The following is a 5,555-nucleotide window of genomic DNA, read 5'->3' on the forward strand; positions in this document are numbered from 1 at the left end:
CCCCCCCCGCCCCCCCACGCCTCATCCACTCCGGGACGCCGGGCTTTCTTGGGATGAAGCCCATTTGGGGAGTTTCACAGTTTAAGAAAGGCTGCCCGCTGTATGGCCCTTCTGAGCATCAGGACAACGCTGGGGAATGCGCAGAGGGGCTGGGGTCAGACGCGGCCCCAGTGGGTGGTCAGGAAGCGCACTGCCGGCCTCAGGGGAGGGCACAGTTAGATGTTCCCACTGTGGCGGGGAGAGAGGTTACGGGCCTCTGAAGTCCGGTGGCAGTGAGGGGTGAGCGGGGATTGGGGCCACCGTACCCCCAGACAGGGCTCCTTGGCCTCTGCCCTGTGCTGAACATAGCCCAGCGGCTCCGCGGGGTCTCCCCGGATCCATCTCGAGTCTTCCAGGTTCCAGAGCTTGGGAGAAAGCCTGTCCGGTCCCTGCGCAGGCCCGGTGGGTACCAACCCTGCCGCATCCCCTGCCCCTCGCTGACGCTGGCCTCTCCCGCGGGGGAGGAGGCAAAGGAAAGGTTCCGTGTCCCACAGGGGCGCCTGAGTGCAGATCGCTGTTGGAGGCCAAGCAGAAAGAAAACCAGTTCGCCCAAAGACAGTGGCCTGGCCGAACAGAGGGGCAGAGAGCGAATGGACTTGAGGAATCTGGGCCCTCACCTGTGTGTTCTCGGTCCGTGGGCCCGGGCGCCTCCCATTTCCCATAAACTCCATAATCAGTCCTGACCAGCGGGGTAACTGGGAGCCGCCATTTGCCAGACGCCTGGATTCTGACTTTAGCAGGAGATGCACCAAAGTGAAGGAGTGGAGCTTTTTGTGAACAGTGAGTATTCCCCCCAAATGACAGAAACAGGCAGGGCCACCCAGAGGTCCTCTGTGGGGCCACCCCCTTCGGACTTGAGCAGACTCTCCGTTAGCAGGATTCACGCACACCTCGGACCTCAGGAGCACCGGCCAGCCCGGCTCCGCGGCTCTAAGGGGCCATTCCCCCAGGGAGGGACCAAGGATCCGCCCAAGGTAGGCTGGGCTCCGGTGCTGGCATGGGTCTGCGTGTCCACACCCTCCTTTTGCTGTGCCCAGCTGAGGAGCCAGCAGCTGAGTGCTGGGAATCTGGCGCTCATGGCCTGCCCAGGGCGGTTCTACCCCAGATAAAATGTGGAGCCTAGAAATGCCTAGCACACAGCATCAGATCGGTCTGTGCCGCTCAGCCCGGTTCCTTCCCCTGAACGATCCCTCCCCGTGAGCTGTGCACCCTTCATAGCTCAGAGTAGGCCCTTAGGTTGCGTGTCTTCTGCATTTCCCTCCGCACAGGGGTTAGAACCAGCCGCTGGGAGAAATCCTGCCTCCTCACGTCCTGACCAGGTGATCTCGGGCGTCCTCCACCTTTCCGAGCCTCGTTTCTTCATCCAGGAGACGCAGGTGAAGCCGTCCACCTCACTGAGGGCATCTGGGATCCTTCCGGCACTCAGTAAACACACTGAGCCCCTGCCAGGCACTCAGGGCACATCCAGGAACCCAGCCGGCCCGCCCGGGGAGGGTGCAGGCAAGCAGGCAGCAAACTCTGTAACACCATCTGCTGTCTCATGCGTGTTGCAGAAGTGAGCAGTGTCGAGGAACGGCGCCTGGAGAGGGGCTGGCGGTGTTCGTGTTCCAGAGGCCAGGGCAGGATCCCGTGTGGCAGGGATCTCCGAGTCGGTCAAGCTCAAGCGGGCGTGAGCACAGCGTCCCAGGTGGAGGCCCGAGGGCGAGCTGCAGGGAGGTGGCCCTGGAGCTAGAGGGGTGGGCTCTCGGGGGTTGGGGGCAGGGCCAGGGCATGGGCGCCGTGGAAACGTCTCTTTCGGCCCCTGCCGGGATTGTCAAGTGCAGCAAGCATGGGCTGAACCTGCATGGAGACCCTGCCCGAGGACTGTCCACTGTCTCAGGCCCAATGTGTGCGTTTCTTTGGTTTACATTACTGCCGCTGACCGTGTATATTTCTACGAGATATTTTCCATTTGCCACCAATTCTTCCGTCCTTGCAGACACCGCGGTGGACAGAAGACCCTGGCTTCCCTTCTGGAGGCCTGCAAGGACATCGGGTAGTAAATAAAGTGCTGGTCAGAGATGCCATGAAGATGAAAGGCGTACAATACAACAGGGTGAGGACTGGAAGGAGCTGCCTGAGGAGACGTTGGGACGGAGAGCAGGGGGAGGGCTCAGCAGCTCTTCTGACGAGCAGAGCACAGGGGTGTGGGGAAGAGCGTTCCAGCAGAGGGAACAGGGAGAGCAGGGCACTGGAACAGAGCGACCGCCCTTCAACTCAGCAAGTCCAGTAGGGGCCGGGCTGCAGGGACCTCGTCTTCCCGCGGTCGCTGTGCCGAACGGATTGGAGGGACACCGAAGAGGCAGGGGCTGTGTGACGCGGTCGGGGAAGACACGGGCAGGAGGTGCCTGTTCTGCCGTGGCTGCTAGAGGTGCCCCAGGCGGGCGGCAGCGCAGTTTCCCACTGGCGTCCTGTAGTATGGTAGAGGATGGGCTGTGGTTTGGGTCCGAACTGGGTGAGTGAGGGGCTTGTCTAGGAAACAGTGAGCAGGTTTCTGGACAGGGCTTGGGAGACAAGGGTGGATTTCAGGACGTGCTGCGTCTGAAAGGCCCAAATGACAGGTAGGGATGGCCCTTGGGGGAGAAGGCAGAGGCTGGAGGTGGAATCTGGGCTCACAATACGTAGCAGGAGTTGAGACCCTGGGATGCACACGCAGGGGTGGAGAAGAGCAGGCCGAACTGGGCCATGGCAGCTCCCCCACTGGGAAGAGAGTGGGGGGTGCGGAGGGCACCCAGGGGGAGGAAGAGGAGGAGGAACAGCGGGCCCTCCCCAGGTGGTGGGAACCTGGGCAGTGCTGAGCCTTGTGTGTGTGATTCACGGAAGAGGGGGGCTGTGTGGGGTGCGTCCCGCTGCCAGGCCCATGTGCATGTACACACGGGCCTGGGATTGGGTAGAGACGCCCCTGAGCGGACTGGAGGCCATGGAGCCGCTGGGCTGGAGCACCGTTTGGAGTGAGCAGGGAGGTGAGGAGAAACGGGGCCCCAGGTGGGTGGGGGCAGCCCAGGTCCCATCTTGAGGGAGGGAGGGGTCTGGGGTCCAGGGCCGAGGGGAGCGGCGAGGGGAGGAGAGTAGGGAAGGTGGCCTCTGGGCACCCCCCTCCCCGGCTCACAGGCTGGGGGTGTGTGGCCGTCCGGGAGCCCGAGGTGGACACAGTCCACTAACAGAAGAAGCAGGTGTGATGGTCTATTTCAGGTGTCAGCTTGGCCGGGCCCAGGTGCCCAGGTTGTGGTCAAACGCTGGTTTAGATTTGCTGGGAAGGTATTTTTAAAGTTTTGTTTGAGAGAGAGACAGAGCGTCCGCACGAGTGGAGGATGCACGAGTGCTGAGCAACGAGCCCGTGGAACTCCATCTCAGACCCCTGAGGTCATGACCTGAGCCACCCAAAGGTGGTTTCAGATGAGGTTAACATTGAAATCGGTAAACTTTGGGTAAAGCAGCTTACCGCCCGTAATGTGGATGGGCTTCAGCCTCCACGATCTTGTGAGCCAGTCCCCCATCTCTCTAAATCTCTCCATCTACACATGTACCCTAAATATCTCTACATGCATATCCTAAATATCTCTACACATGTACCCTAAATACGTCTACATGCATAGCCTAAATATCTACATGCACACCCTAAATATCTCTACACGCACCCCCTGTGTATCTCTTCGCATGCGCCCTACGTATCTCTATGCGCACCCCCTGCGTATCTCTACGTGCACCCCCTATATCCCTCTGCCTACATACCCTAAATCAATCACTCTCTCTGTCTTCACGCCGCCCCCCTGCACACACGCCGTGGATATTTCCCCGGAGAACCCTGGCCGACACAGGGCCCTGGGCTTACAGAGAAGAGTGGGAGGGTCTGGAGGCCTGAGTGCAGGAGGAGGTGGTGGGACAGGCTCATTTTGCACACTGGGAGGGTGGCAGGGATATCGCAAAGGAAGTGACGAATTCCGCCCCCCGTGGGGTGGGAACTGCGCACAGTGAGGCATGATGCGTAGCTCTGCCCCAACCCGGAGTCTGCACACAGCCAGGTCTGCCCTGGGGAGCCGGTCACTACTCCACACGGGCTGCCCGTATTCCTACAGCAAATACAGACATGTGAGGATGTGCGGCCTCCCACGGGGTCTGGGCCAGCCCCATCCGCATTCCCTGGGAGCTCGTTAGACACAGAAGCCCCCAGGCTGCACGCCCAGCCTGCGTGGTTAACCAGGCACCGGGGGACCGTCCAGCTCCGTGTGGTTTGGGAAGCTCTATCGCTCATGGGTCATCGTGGTTCCTGGCGGACTAGACGCTCAGTCACTCTAGCTTTGCAAGGAGTCCTAGGAATAACAGTGCCAGGTATCACTGTGACTTATTCCCGGGCTCCCGGGAGGCGAGGACATGGGGCTTGCCGTGGCACCCCAGCTCAGCAGAGGTCATGTCCCGTGGAGACTCCACTGAGTGAAGGAATTTGGCTTCCTTAATTTTGTTGCAAGATGGCTGCTCCATTTTTATGGGCTTTCTTTTTTCTTCTGTGAAAGGGAAAGGACTTTCAGAACTACACGGAGAGGTGCTCAGGGGCTCCGATGAGAACCTCTGGAAAGGCCACATGGTCCCTCGGGAAACATGCCATCCCGTTCCGTGAACTCATTCGTGGTCAGAAAAACTGAGACCTCCCCAGCCTTAGTTTTGGGAGCGGTCTGTGAGCACGGGGGTGTGGAGGTGTGAGTGCAGGAGGAGACGCGGTGCCCTGCTCACCTTGCACGCCGGGAGCCAACTCAGCCAGACCACCAGCAGCCAGCCTGTAGTCTGACATGATCGGATTGACCCAGGCAACCAGGGTTTTGTGGGGGTGCCTTGAGGGAGGAGCTGGAGAGGTTGGAGTGAGGCTTGATCAACGGGGCAGAGCAAAGTGGCCCGTGAGGTTGGTTCCAGCAAGGATGGAGGAGGAGAGGGGCACCAGGGACGCTTCCGCGGGTGGATGCCCTCAGAGAGTGGGGTTCTTGGATGGGAGGATGGCAGAAGGGGAGAGGAACAGCTAGGCACACAGCTGCTCTGCTGGGTCTGTCTTCCCGGGGACCTCGCTGATTTTCACCCTTTGGCTCCGAGAAGGTTTCCACCCGTTCTGACCTTCCTTTCTGTCTGCTCAAGTGAGGTGAATCCCAGGATGCTGCAGTTTCAGGCTGGGCCCCTGAGGCTCAGGAGGAGGAAAGAGCTCAAGGGCCCCACGGGACGGGTGTGCGTGCGTGAGAGGGTGGAGGGAGGACCAGAGACATTGCACAGGATCTGTTTGCATGTGCTAGGTGAACCACCAGCATTTTATCACAGTGCTCCCTGGAATCCCAGGAAGCTGGAGCCCGAAAGTACCACATAGTCTCCTTCAGGATAGGAGGGCCCAGTGCAGGCTGAGTCCTGCACTCTTACGTGTATCCTGACCTCCTTATCAGAGCAGAGACCCCGTCCTGGATCCCACCCCCTGTGCTCCTGATCCTCCTCTCAGAGCACGG

General features: G+C 60.3%; 1 long non-coding RNA gene across 2 annotated transcripts; it reads left to right on the forward strand.

Annotated features, from left to right (window-relative positions):
• Positions 1-30: 30 nt before the first annotated feature.
• LOC118026860 lies at positions 31-1,807 on the forward strand. Of its 2 annotated transcripts, none has more exons than XR_004683705.1 (4): positions 31-441; positions 534-819; positions 914-1,013; positions 1,308-1,807. It is a non-coding gene; the product is annotated as an uncharacterized LOC118026860 (long non-coding RNA). The 2 variants fall into 2 exon arrangements; XR_004683704.1 differs by having other exon boundaries at positions 917-1,013.
• Positions 1,808-5,555: the final 3,748 nt, after the last annotated feature.

The sequence above is a fragment of the Mirounga leonina genome, unplaced genomic scaffold (assembly GCF_011800145.1).
Source record: "Mirounga leonina isolate KUSES-001 unplaced genomic scaffold, KU_Mleo_1.0 Mir_347, whole genome shotgun sequence".
Classification (NCBI taxonomy): Eukaryota; Metazoa; Chordata; class Mammalia; order Carnivora; family Phocidae; genus Mirounga; species Mirounga leonina.